Source organism: Ranitomeya variabilis, chromosome 4 (assembly GCF_051348905.1).
Source record: "Ranitomeya variabilis isolate aRanVar5 chromosome 4, aRanVar5.hap1, whole genome shotgun sequence".
Classification (NCBI taxonomy): domain Eukaryota; kingdom Metazoa; phylum Chordata; class Amphibia; order Anura; family Dendrobatidae; genus Ranitomeya; species Ranitomeya variabilis.
In genome coordinates this window covers 243,928,580-243,942,037 of record NC_135235.1, presented here as the reverse complement: position 1 = coordinate 243,942,037, position 13,458 = coordinate 243,928,580, and the positions used below count along the sequence as shown (strand labels likewise).

The 13,458-nt window shown below is 50.5% G+C and overlaps 1 protein-coding gene across 4 annotated transcripts in view; it reads right to left on the bottom strand.

The window, feature by feature from the left end:
* LRRC4B (leucine rich repeat containing 4B) overlaps nucleotides 1-13,458 on the bottom strand; it is a 289,691-nt gene that overhangs the window by 33,456 nt on the left and 242,777 nt on the right. The gene's annotated exons all lie outside the window — the stretch shown is intronic.

The following is a 13,458-nucleotide window of genomic DNA, read 5'->3' as shown; positions in this document are numbered from 1 at the left end:
CCTTAATTAGCCCCTATGGTAATAATATTCGCCATCCTGGCCCCCGTGTGTCTCATTCCTGGCGTCAGCCATATATTCTCCCATCCTGCCCTAATGAGTATCTATCCTGCCCCATATGATCTTCCCATCCTGCCCCATCTGTCTCCATCGTATCCATCCTGCCCCATGATCCTGCCCCATCTGTCTCCAATCCTGCCTCCAGTGTCTCCAGTCATGACGCCATGTCTGTCATCCTGCCCCGTGTCTCCATTCTGCCCCTGTGTCAAGCATTCTGCCCCAGTGTCCAGCGTTCTGCATCAGTGTCCAGCGTTCTGCCCGTGTGTCCAGCTTTCTGCCCGTGTCCAGCTTTCTGCCCCAATGTCCAGCGTTCTGCCCCCGTGTCCAGCGTTCTGCCCCCGTGTCCAGCGTTCTGCCCCCGTGTCCAGCGTTCTGCCCCCGTGTCCAGCGTTCTGCCCCCGTGTCCAGCTTTCTGCCCCAGTGTCCAGCTTTCTGCCCCAGTGTCCAGCTTTCTGCGCCAGTGTCCAGCTTTCTGCCCCAGTGTCCAGCGTTCTGCATCAGTGTCCAGCGTTCTGCCCCAATGTCCAGCGTTCTGCCCCAGTGTCCAGCTTTCTGCCCCAGTGTCCAGCTTTCTGCCCCAGTGTCCAGCTTTCTGCCCCAGTGTCCAGCTTTCTGCCCCAGTGTCCAGCGTTCTGCATCAGTGTCCAGCGTTCTGCATCAGTGTCCAGCTTTCTGCCCCAGTGTCCAGCTTTCTGCCCCAGTGTCCAGCTTTCTGCCCCAGTGTCCAGCTTTCTGCCCCAGTGTCCAGCGTTCTGCATCAGTGTCCAGCGTTCTGCCCCCGTGTCCAGCGTTCTGCATCAGTGTCCAGCGTTCTGCCCCCGTGTCCAGCGTTCTGCCCCCGTGTCCAGCGTTCTGCCCCCGTGTCCAGCTTTCTGCCCCCGTGTCCAGCTTTCTGCCCCCGTGTCCAGCTTTCTGCCCCCGTGTCCTGCTTTCTGCCCCCCCTGTGTCCAGCTTTCTGCCCCCCTGTGTCCAGCTTTCTGCCCCCCTGTGTCCAGCTTTGTGCCCCCCAGTGTCCAGCTTTGTGCCCCCCAGTGTCCAGCTTTGTGCCCCCCTGTGTCCAGCTTTCTGCCCCCCTGTGTCCAGCTTTCTGCCCTGCCCCCCCCCCGATCGCCGCTCTCAATAATAATAATAAAAAAAAAAAGTTCTTCTTACCTGACCGCGATCCTGCTCTATCTGCTTATCGGTGGGGGCGGCCATCTTCCTGAGGCCGCGCGTGCGCAGGTGGAGTGCTCTGCTGCCCGGGGCTTCAGGAAAATGGCCGCGGGATGCCGCGCATGCGCAGATGGAGATCGCGGCGGCCATTTTTCTGAAGCCCAGATGCGAACAGGTAAATTCTGCGCCGCCGGCGACCCGCCCCCCGCATTGTGCCGCCCCCCGCATTGTGCCGCCCGGGGCGGCCCGCCCCCCCCCGCCCCCCCTTCCTACGCCACTGCCAGGGGGGGCCCGATGACCGGGGGCGTGGTAACCGGAACGCTGGCAGATGGAAATTTTAGAAAACGGCTGCCCCGTACCGGGTCGTACCGGCTGAATCCCACCCCTGTATGTATGTATAATAGGTTCCATGTGAGATGCATGTCCCTAATGCATCAGCCCACAGGCGGCGCCCCTGGGCAGAGGGGACAAGATATCCCCCTTCTGACCTCCCCCACCTTTGTAATTCCCACAGTAAATATCGGCAGGCTCTGGCCCCCTGCGGCTATTGTAATGTATGTCTGGCCTGCCACTTTTCAATTGGCCTGCCCTCGGGATCTGTGTGATATATTCTGTGTCCTGTGAATAAAGTGTTGTCAGACTGGAAATACATGGGGAAGCAGTGAGCTTTTATATGCGCCCATGTAATCAAGGAATTCCAGCCAGCGTCCTTCATTCAGACTCCAGCCAAAGTAGAGTGGACCTCTTGAAACACGGGGTGGTACTGAAAAAGGTACCCCAGCTCGGTAGAGCCCGTTACACAGGTCCTTCTGGAGATCAACCAAGTTGGAGAAAGAGCTTGCTGGGTTTAGTGGTGTTTCTGTTGAATTATTATTATAGCGCCATTTATTCTATGGGACTTTACATGTGAGGAGGGGTATACATAATAAAAACAAGTACAATAATATTGAACAATACAAGTCACAACAGGTACAGGAGGAGAGAGGTCCCTGCCCGCGAAGGCTCACAATCTAGAAGGGATGGGTGAGGATACAGTAGGAGAACAGAGAGCTGGTCGTGCAGTGGTTTGGTCGATTGGTGGTTACTGCAGGTTGTAGGCTTGTCGGGAGAGGTGGGTCTTCAGGTTCTTTTTGAAGGTGAGAGTCTGACATGTTGTGGTAGAGTGTTCTAGAGTAGGGGTGATGCGCGAGAGAAATCTTGTATGCGACTGTGGGAAGAGGAGATAAGAGGGGAGTAGAGAAGGAGATCTTGTGAGGATCGGAGGTTGCGTGTAGGAAAGTACCGGGAGACGAGGTCACAGATGTATGGAGGAGACAGGTTGTGGATGGCTTTGTATGTCATGGTTAGGCTTTTGTACTGGAGTCTCTGGGTAATGGGGAGCCAGTGAAGGGATTGACAGAGGGGAGAGGCCAGGGAATAGCGGGGGGACAGGTGGATTAGTCGGGCAGCTGAGTTTAGAATAGATTGGACGGGTGCGAGAATGTTAGAGGGGAGGCCACAGAGCAGGAGGTTACAGTAGTCGAGGCGGGAGATGATGAGGGCATGGACTAGGGTTTTTGCAGACTCTTGGTTTAGGAATGTACGAATCCGTGAAATATTTTTGAGTTGAAGGCGGCAGGAAGTGGAAAGGGCTTCGATATGTGGTTTGAAGGAGAGATCAGTGTCAAGGATTACCCCCGAGACAGCGAGCTTGTGGGACTGGGGAGAGTGGGCAGCCGTTTACTGTAATGGATAGGTTCAATGGGTGGGTCGCGTGAGATGGGGGAAAGACGATGAATTCTGTTTTGTCCATGTTAAGTTTTAGAAATCTAGCGGAGAAGAAGGATGAAATAGCAGATAGACATTGAGGGATTCTGGTTAGTAGGGTGGTGATATCTGGTCCAGAGATGTAGATCTGTGTGTCGTCAGCATAGAGATGATACTGAAAACTGTGAGATTCTATGAGCTGTCCCAAGCCAAAAGTGTAAATGGAGAAGAGCAGGGGCCCTAGAATTAAACCTTGCGGGACTCCGACAGATAGGGGGCAAGGTGAGGAGGTGGTGTGTGAGTGGGAGAGGCTAAATGTCCGGTCAGTTAGGTATGACGAGATCTAGGATAGGGCCAAGTCTGTGATGCCAAGGGATGAGAGGGTCTGCAGCAACAGGGAATGGTCCACTGTGTCAAAGGCAGAGGACAGGTCCAGGAGAAGGAGGATAGAGTAGTGTCACTTGCTCTTGGTGGTTAATAGGTCATTGGTGACCTTAGTTAGGGCAGTTTCAGTGGAGTGGTGTGACCGGAAGCCTGTTTGTAAGCGGTCGAAGAGGGAGCAGGAAGATAGATGGGAGGACAGTTCAAGATGGACGTGTTGTTCCAGTAGTTTTGAGGCATAGGGGAGAAGTGATATAGGGCAATAGCTAGATACAGAGGATGGGTCAAGAGAGGGCTTTTTGAGGATAGGTGTGATTGAGGCATGTTTAAAGCTTGAGTGGAAAACACCAGTTGTTAGTGATAGGTTGACGAGATGGGTTAGGGTTGGGATGAAGACTGTGGCGAGGTTTGGGATGAAGTGGGAAGGGATCGGGTCAAGTGCACAGGTGGTGAGATGCGATCTTGAGAGTAGAGTGGAGAGTCGATCTTCTGTAATGGTGGAGAAGATGGTTTTGGAGGTGGAGGGCTGGGTAGTTGGAAGGAAGGGCTCTGGGGGTTGTCGACTAAAACTGTCTCTGATGTTTTCAATCTTCTGCTTGAAAAATGAGGCAAAGTCTTCAGCAGAGATGAGTGGGGAGGGAGGGGGTGCTGGGGGACGGAGGAGAGAATTGAAGGTGTTGAATAACTGTTTAGGGTTGTGAGACAGGGAGGATATGAGAGATGAGAAGTAGGTTTGTTTTGCTGTGGTGAGAGGGATCTTTTCCATCTCCGCTCAGCAGCCCTGGAAGCTCGCCTCAGTTCTTTGGTCAGGCTGGTGTGCCAGGGCTGTCTGTTGACTTTGCGAGCTTTAGTATGTGTGAGAGGGGCAAGAGATTCCAAAGCTACTGCTATTGTGGTGTTATATAGAGAGGCAGCATCATCCGCATTGTGTAGGGAACTTATGTCTGTGAGAGGGAGGAGGGATTCAGAGAGTGAGTGTAGATCAAGGTGTTTAAGATTTCTGCGAGGGTGTGCAAGTTTGTGGGGTGGGGATTGTAGACAAGGAGTGGAGAGGGACGAAAATGTGAGTAGATTGTGGTCAGAAAGAGGTGAGTTAGAAAGGTTAGATAGGGGGCAGAGGCAGGTGAAGATGAGGTCCAGTGTGTGACCATCTTTATGAGTGGCTGCAGAATACTATTGAGTGACGCCGAAGGAGGAAGTGAGAGAAGTTTAGTGGCAGCTGAGGGGTTGTGTGAATGGACATATAGAAGTTGCCCATGATGATAGTGGGGATGTCCGCAGAAAGGCAATGAAGTATCCAGGTGGGGAAGTGGTCAAAGAAGGTGGTGGCTAGCCCAGGGGGCAGTAAATGACAGCCAGTTGGAGGTTGGAGGGGGAGTAGGTGCGCACAGAGTGCACCTGAAAGGAAGGGAGGGTAACAGAGGGTGGCAGTGGGATGTAGGTGAAGGAGCAGTTATCTGACAGGAGAAAACAAACTCCTCCACCATGCTTGCTGCTGGGGCGGAGTGTGTGAGAAAGGTGGAAGCCACCATATGAAAGTGCAGCAGGAGAGGCTGTGTCAGAAGGGGTGAGCCAGGTTTCGGTGATGGCGAGGAAGGAATTCTGCCATTTGGTGCCTTACTCTGCTATGCGGTGCATTGCAGCAGACAAAGCTAAGTGTTGTTTTGTGTTTCCTTTTCCCCTGGTGTTTGTCTTACCTTACCTTGTGTTGTATTAGTGCAGCGGTGCGACCAGTGCTCTCACCTGCCAATTCCCTATTTAGAAATAGGTGCAGGGCGAGTGAGGGCTGAGGTATCCAGCTCGGCGAAAGGTTGAAAGAACCTGTATAGCGACGTCAGGAAGATTAGGGCACATCCTTAGGAGAGTGCAGGAGGTGTCCATTTCCCCGTTTCCTATCGCAGGGTCGACCGTTGTTTAAGTGTCCCCGATGTGCCCTTGTGTGAGTTTCGCCGTTTTGTGAGCGACCACCCGTTGGGTCGTGTCACGTCAGGACTGTAACTTCGTGACATTATAACCAACCGTCCCATTTCTTCTGGTGAGCCATGGCTCAAATGCAGGCCTTTGCCCAACTGCTTCAGACCCTCACCGACGAGTTTAAGGTGCTGCGTGGTGAAGTTGTGCAACAGCTGCAGCAGTTGTTGGGGTTCTGGGCCTCGGCTCAACCAGAACCCAAGATATCTCTCCCTGACAGATTCACTGGAGGGAGAGATACATTTTTGGTTTTTAAGGAGGCCTGTAAAGTATACTTCAAGCTCCGCCCTCGTTCTTCAGGGAATGAGGAACAACGGGTGGGAATCATCGTTTCCCTTCTTAAGGGTGATCCCCAATCCTGTGCCTTCTCCCTGCCAGCCGGTTATCCATCTTTAAGGTCGGTGGACGAGTTTTTTGCAGCTTTGGTGCTTGTGTATGGGGATCCTGATGGCGTCTCCCTGGCGGAATCCCGACTGCATAAAATCAAGCAGGAAGGTCGGCCGGCTGAGCAGTACTGCTCGGAGTTCAGGAGGTGGGCCACAGATACACAGTGGAATGACCCTGCCCTTAAGAGCCATTTTGTGCAGGGTCTGTCCCCAAGGTTGCAAGATACTCTGGTGCAGTACGCCGCCCCCAGGTCATTGGAGGCCGCTATGTCCCTTGCCATCCGGGTAGATAGGCGCTTGAGGGAGAGACATACACCAAAAGTGCCCCCGGTAGTCCTTGCTAGGGAGGGGGACACACCAGAGCAGGCGGACGAACCCATGCAGGTGGGAAGAGTTGTTTCCCAAAAAGGGTTGCCTGCGGTTCGCTGTGGTGTGGGGGCATGTTTTTACTGTGGGCAGACTGGTCATTCTATCGGTGTCTGCCCAGCTCGTGACAAAATACCTGTACCACCGAAGAAGCCGCGTCCCCCTGGTTGTGTGAAGGGAGGCGACTAGGGAGTGTATATTTCCTCCATTTCTTCTCCTCAGTGTACCCTGTCAGCTGAAGTAGTGGTTGGCGGGGTAACTGAGTGTATACCGGTGCTTGTGGACAGTGGAGCAGGTGTCAATCTGGTGGATGCTCTTTTTGTCCAAACCAATGGCCTGAGGTGTAGGACATTAACTAAACCCCTAAGCATCCAGGCCATTGACTCCGTACCACTCAGCCAGGGGTGGGTGATCCAGGTCATGGATAATATACACCTGCATATAGGGACTCGTCATGAGGAGTCCCTGTCGTGTTACGTCTTCAGGGGAACAACACCCATTGTTTTAGGACTCGCTTGGTTGAGGCCCGGTGTTGAGTGTCCAGAGGACCCTCATTGAAAGGGGAGTACTGTCACGATCCATGTTTGGATCTGTGGCAGATCTGGTTTTCCTTTGATTAAAACCTTTTTTCCTTCCTGGTCATTTGGGGTTAATGCAGTTACCCCCCCCCCCCCCCCCCCCGGTGGCCGCTGGTGCATTGCTGCTGGGTCAGCTGAAGTTGGTGATGACCACTCCTACCATGCTTCATAATTTCACCTGATGCATCAGCTGACTGTTGGTTATACAGGTCCTTCTGGAGATCAACCAAGTTGGAGAAAGAGCTTGCTGGGTTCAGTGGTGCTTCTGTTGAATTCAGCCATTTGGTGCCTTACTCTGCTGTGCGATGCATTGCAGCAGACAAAGCTAAGTGTTGTTTTGTGTTTCCTTTTCTTACCTTACCTTGTGTTGTATTAGTGCAGCGGTGGGACCAGTGCTCTCACCTGCCAATTCCCTACTTAGGGATAGGTGCAGGGCGAGTGAGGGCTGAGGTATCCAGCTCGGCAACAGTTTGAAAGAACCTGTATAGGGACGTCAGGAAGATTAGGGCACATCCTTAGGAGAGTGCAGGAGGTGTCCATTTCCCCGTTCCCTATCGCAGGTCCCACCGTTGTTAAAGTGTCCCCGGTGTACCCTTGTGTGTGTTTCGCTGTTTTGTGAGCGACCACCCGTTGGGTCGTGTCACGCCAGGACTGTCACTTCGTGACACTTGCCCATTGATGTTTTATTGGGGACTGATTTGGGGAGAATGGTTGCATACTATGTCCCTGACTCACCTCCTCGAATGAATGCTGATGATAGCTCTGTCCTCAACTAGGGCGGATATGGTGGCAAATGCACTGTTGGCCATCGTTTCGCAGGTAGGATTTCCCAAGAAGATGCTTACCGACCAAGGGACCCAATTCATGTCTCACCTAATGGAGGCTCTCTGTAAGAAAATGCAGGTGAAGCGTCTGGTATCGAGTGCGTATCACCCACAGACCTATGATGTGTGTGAGCGCTTCAATGGTACCCTCAAACAGATGCTACTCATGCTGGTTGAGACCCAAGGATGCGACTGGAAGCGGTACCTCCCACACCTGCTATTCGCTAACGGAGAGGTTCCGCAGGCCTCGACGGGGTTCTCTCCCTTCGAGCTCCTGTATGGCAGATGAGTCCGAGAATCCCTTGGGTTGGTAAGGGAATCCTGGGAAGAGGAGCCGAACCCTTCTGAAGTGTCCATAGTGGAGTATGTCATGCGCTTCCGTGACAAAATGCAGACCTTGACGCATTTGGTGCATGGCAACATGGCGCAGGCTTAGGCTGACCAGAAGCACTGGCACGACCAGAACGCCCGGGAGCGGACCTACCAAGTGGGTTAGAAGTTGTGGGTTCTGGTCCCCGTACCGAAGGATAAGCTTCAGGCAGCCTGGGAAGACCCATACATCGTTCACCAACAGCTCAACCCAGTCACCTATGTGGTCACGCTTGACCATGCCTGGGGTAGGCGAAAGACCTTTCACGTCAATATGATGAAGGCTCATCATGAACGTGAAGACTGAGTCCTACCGGTCTGCAACCTGCCAGAAGACAGGGAGGAAGACCCCATCCTCGACATGCTGGACCAATCCAAGGCTGGTGGGTCCATCGAGAATGTGGAGGTAAGCACCTTGCAGTCCGAACCCCAGCGGTTGCAGTTGTGGACCACACTGGAACCCTTCCGAGTCGTGTTCTCCAACTGACCTGGAAGGACGGAGTTAGCTGTCCATGAGGTGGACACTGGGAATCATGTCCCAGTATGGCGAACACCCTATCGGATCTCTGACGAGGTACAGCAGGTTATGTGCCAGGAGATTGAAGAGATGTTACAGCAGGGGGTGATTCAACTGTCCAAAAGTGCGTGGGCCTCACCTGTAGTCTTCGTGCCAAAGAAGGATCAAACCACCTGGTTCGGCATGGACTAAAAGGGGGATCAACGCCATCACAGCCTCTGACGCACACCCAATGCCACGCATCGAGGAGCTGCTTGAGCAGTTAGCTGGTGCAAAATATTTGTCCCAAAAGGGCAGCGAGCATGGCAATGCAGATGGGCTTTCCCGCTGGGGCGAGCCTGCCGAGGTGCGCATGTAGGCATATCGAGAGGTCCTGCCTCCGTAGCCCAGTCCAAAAGAGGGAGGTGTCATAAATATGCCATAGTCTGAGTATAGTTCTAGAAGGTTCCATGGCACACACACACGCTGCAGATTCAATCCCCCTCTTTTTTCCCCCACAGCAGCACCAAGCAGCTATGCCTCTCTTCCTGTCAGCAAGGTGAAGTTCTAAGACACTCTGCTCCCTCCCCCAAGAATGTGAAACTAGCAAAACCAGTTCTCTGCTGCTAGCCATTCGTCTCTTTGTTGTAGAATAGAGTTAATCCAGATGGAATAAATCGACCCCAATTAGTGATAGTTATGAAAGTTACATATTTGGGATGTGCAACAATAGGGCTACACACCAGTGCGTTTTCTAAGCTCCAACTCCAACAGAATGCGAGAAATGGATTACTGCTTAACTGAGGCTCATAGCCAAGCCATTTATGTACTTAAATGAACCCCCATGTCATGCTGAGTGTCACAGATCCCAGGGAGGATACCTTTATCATCCCCACCGCTCACTGGTTGCCCAGTTCTTTTCTGAAGGGGATTTATCTATATCCCACTTCCCAGTTCCGGTTTGGAACTTGCAGCTCTCTGTCACCCCCTTACCCTCAGGTCAGACAGGGTATTGCACCTAGGATAATTAGTCGCCAAAAAGGCTGCCTTACTTTGTACTGGCTAATGGGCACGCTGCAGCGAGGGCGATATAACTACTCCCACTCAGCGAGAACAATAATTATTAATGCCGTCCGTCGTTACAAAGTCTCCCAAACACACAGGACAAATCCGCTGCCACCAGCTCCGATTTCTCAATTAATAATGGGTCCGGAGCTAACCCAAATTAGTAGCGTAATTCACCTCAGAGGATGTGATAGTATGTTATAGAGCAAGGAGAAACAAAGCTAGAAATTTTATACATTTTACTCCTAAAAGGTAGGCAGTGTTTACAGAAGTACAAAAAGATATTCTAAAAGCAGACAAGTATTGTATGTACAGTACAATTACAAATAAAATGGGATTAAAGTTGAAAAACACTTACAGTTCGTTATATCATTTCAGCTCATGGCAGACCATGTGGCTCGGGGGGAGGGGCGATACATCAAGATGCATTACAGAGCGTCTCTCAGCTAGCTTCCTGGTCAAAGGCTAGTGAAGACTGAGCTCTTAGGGTCTTATACCCCTTGGTCGTGACATCAGTGATCACCCTAACCCTAAACCTCTCCACATGATCACTTCACTCTCCTCTCCACATGATCACATCACTCTCCTCTCTACATGATCACATCACTCTCCTCTCCACATGATCACATCACTCTCCTTTCTAGTGATGAGCGAACGTGCTCGCCACTACACGTTACTCGCCCGACTATCGCTATACTCAGCGTACTCGGCGAGCAGCGAGCATTTCCGGTATTATTCGGCGGTAACTGCAGTATCCAACCAGCAGTTTTGGCAGACTTTAGAGACCCAATAACAGTGCAGGGATTGTCTGCCAGGCCATGAAACGCCGCAGCCATCTTTGTTGTGGTCGTGCAGTGATTGGCTAGACCGTACAGCATTATCCCGAGTATAAGAGACCTGGCGCCACCCTGCTCGCCGCATTCTGTTACTGTTTCAGCGAGAGTAAGGAGAGCTGCTGCCGAGATAGGGTCAGAATCGTGGTTTTAGAGTTAGTGTAGGTCTGCAACTCTTACATCCACAACTCCTCCGAAACCAAAAGTCCTTTTTGGGGCTAATTTGTAGGTCCCAATATTGCAGCGTTAGGTAGGCAGGGCACAGCATATCCACATCAGTGCAAGGCCTGCAGGCACTGTATGTACGTCCATTGGTCCCACTGCATCCTTCCCAAAGCTCCATACCTGCCTGCTGCTGCAGCTTATTTACTGTCTATGTACATTTTAAAAATAAAAAAAAATCTCCCCCCCCCAAAAAAAAAAATACAGCCTATTCTGTCAGACTGAGGCCTGTTGAAAAGTTATAGTTTGTCAGGCATACGAAGCATAGTTGTGTGTGCTACCCTTGTGCCCCCCTTTTTTTTTTGGTGTTCTAAATTCACCGAAAAAGGCCTCATATATCTGCGTGCTCCAAGTTTGGTAATTGGAGGCCGGTGTACTTATTTTTTGGCTGTGTGATACTCAAATTTTATACAGCGCTATTTCGCATAAAAAAATTCAAAGGCCACAGATTTTCCAGTGTGGTATTTCCGTTACAGCTGTCATATATCTCTGTGCTCCAAATGTGGGCATTGGAGGACGGTGTACTTATTTTTTGGCTGTGTGATACTCAAATTCTATACAGCACTATTTCGCATAAAAAAAAATTCAAAGGCCACAGATTCGCCAGTGTGGTATTTCCGTGTCAGCCCTGATATATCTGTGTGCTCCAAGTTAGCGCATTTTCGGCCGGTGGACCACTTTTTTTGCTGTCTGATACACTAATTATATACAGCACTATTTTGCATTTAAAAAACCCACCTATTTGGCAGTGTGTAATTTCCGTGACAGGACTCATATATGTGCGTGCTCCAAGTTAGCACATTATAGGCCTTTTTTACACAGTATTTGCTGTCTGTTACCCTAGTTCGGTACACTATTTTAGTTTAAAAAAGTAAAAAATGCAGGCCACATATCGAACAGTGTGGTATCTCGTTAAAAATACTTCTCTTTCAAGTTGTTATGGCTGTTTCATGACTTTGTTAAATGCTCCAACTACTACTACCACCATCCTCATCTTCTGCCTACAGGCAGTCACTGCACACATAGAAAGTCTGAGGAGCAGAGTGTGAACGCTTGGGTGGTGTTGTACTGTCTCTGTATTATGAAGATTTCTTCCTCCAATAAAAGCAGAACTGCCATAAAGCGAGGAGAGCCCAATGTGCCCAATGACCGCCAGAGAGCGAGGCACCGTGCGCTGAATGTGAGAACAGCGCACATTTGCAGTAGAGACAGTTCATACTCTGTGTTCAGCTTTGCTAAACAATAATTAAAGGGCACAGAGGACGTTGGTATGGTCAGCAAGGTACTCCCTCTGCATTTTCCCAAACTTTGCACTCCTTGTGAGAGTCCACCATGCCTCAGGGCGATGGGAGGGTCTGAGAAAACTCTCCGTGAACTTTGCCAGTGTTCCACTGCCTGTGCTGGATTGTAGTTCTCTCTCACCTGTACTTGGCCAACGAACTGTGACCTCTTCTGCCAGCGTTTTCAGATGGGATTTTTTTAAATAATTCAGCAAGAAGGGCCCTATGGTCCTACAACCTTGTAGTACACCTGTCTGCCTCTGGAATAAGAGATATGAAGTTCTCCTTGTAGCGTGGGTCTAGAAGTGTCAAGAACACCAATCAGTATTGCCTGTCAGCCAAAAAACACAAGGGTGACAGGAAAGGCAGCGTAACCTAAACTCAGTCATGCGTCATAGACTGCAAACAGTCGATACTTCCGTGTCCTCACCAAAAGCACAACTGACCATGGTCTCCCCCTCCTCCTTGTCCTCAGTTCTCCACTACTTTCGACAAACCTCAGTAATATCATTGCAAATACATCATTGTAAATACATTCCCCGGTAGTTTTTATTTCCCCCACCTCATTGTAGATTTTAAGTTGTCACCCTTTTTTTTTTTTTCCGTTTTAATTATTGTTATCGTTATAAGTTAGTGTAGATTCTAAGCTGTCACGAGCAGGGTAGTTTTATTTCTGTTTAATTATTGTATTATTGTTATCGTTGTTACTTAGGACTGTTGTGTTTGAAACTGTAAATATGTTTACGTTATATAAATAACTATAAATATTAAATTAGAACACAGAGAAGCAGGATGGAGATGTTAATTATGGCGTCATTGCCGCTCACCATCTTGGTGAATTCCTCAAAGTATTGGAGGATGGTACATATGTCTGACATCCAAGTCCACTCCTGAGCTGTTATGTGTGAAGTCAGAACTGAACACCGACGGCCTTGTTGATGCTGGTAGTCAACAACTGCCCTCTTCCGCTCACAAATCCTTTCCAAAATATGCAGTGTAGAGTTCCAATGCATGGGGAGGACATAACACAACAGTCGGTGAGACATAAGCTGCAAGTGCTGCAGAAGCACGTCAAAGGCGGATGAAGCTCTAGCTGACTTTCTAAAATGTGTACGCAGAGCTTTGTACTTTTCCTAGCAGATCAGGCACCTCCGTGTTGCTTTCATAAAATGTTAACAATGAGATTAAGCACAGGGGCCAGGCATGGCACGTGTGTGAGCTCGCCTCGACACAGAGCAGACACCAGGTTCCAGCCATTGTCCCACACAACCATGGCTGGCTGTAGGTTCAGCGGTGTCAGCCACAGCAGATCGGCCTGCTCTTTCAGAGCTGTCCAGTGTCCACAAATCTTCATCATTGTGCAAGTTGTCACCTAAGCATATTAGCTTCAGCACAGCCTAATGCCGCTTGGCTGAGACAATGCTGCAGTGCTTCCAGCTTCTGACTGATGTGCTATTTGCGGAAATGGAGGCTGAAGAGGAGAAGGTGCAGGATCTGAAGACTGTGGGGGCAACCCAGATTGACGAAGGGCCCGCAATACTCATGGTTAGTCGGACGTGCACCATCCCAAGGTCGGACTGGGTCCCGGCTTCCACTATGTTAACCCAGCGTGCTGTTAATGTGATGTACCGTCCCTGACTACAACCACTTGTCCACGTATCTGTGGTTAGGTTGACTTTGCCAATAACAGCATCTTGGAGTGCACGGGTAATGTTTTGGGACACGTGCCTGT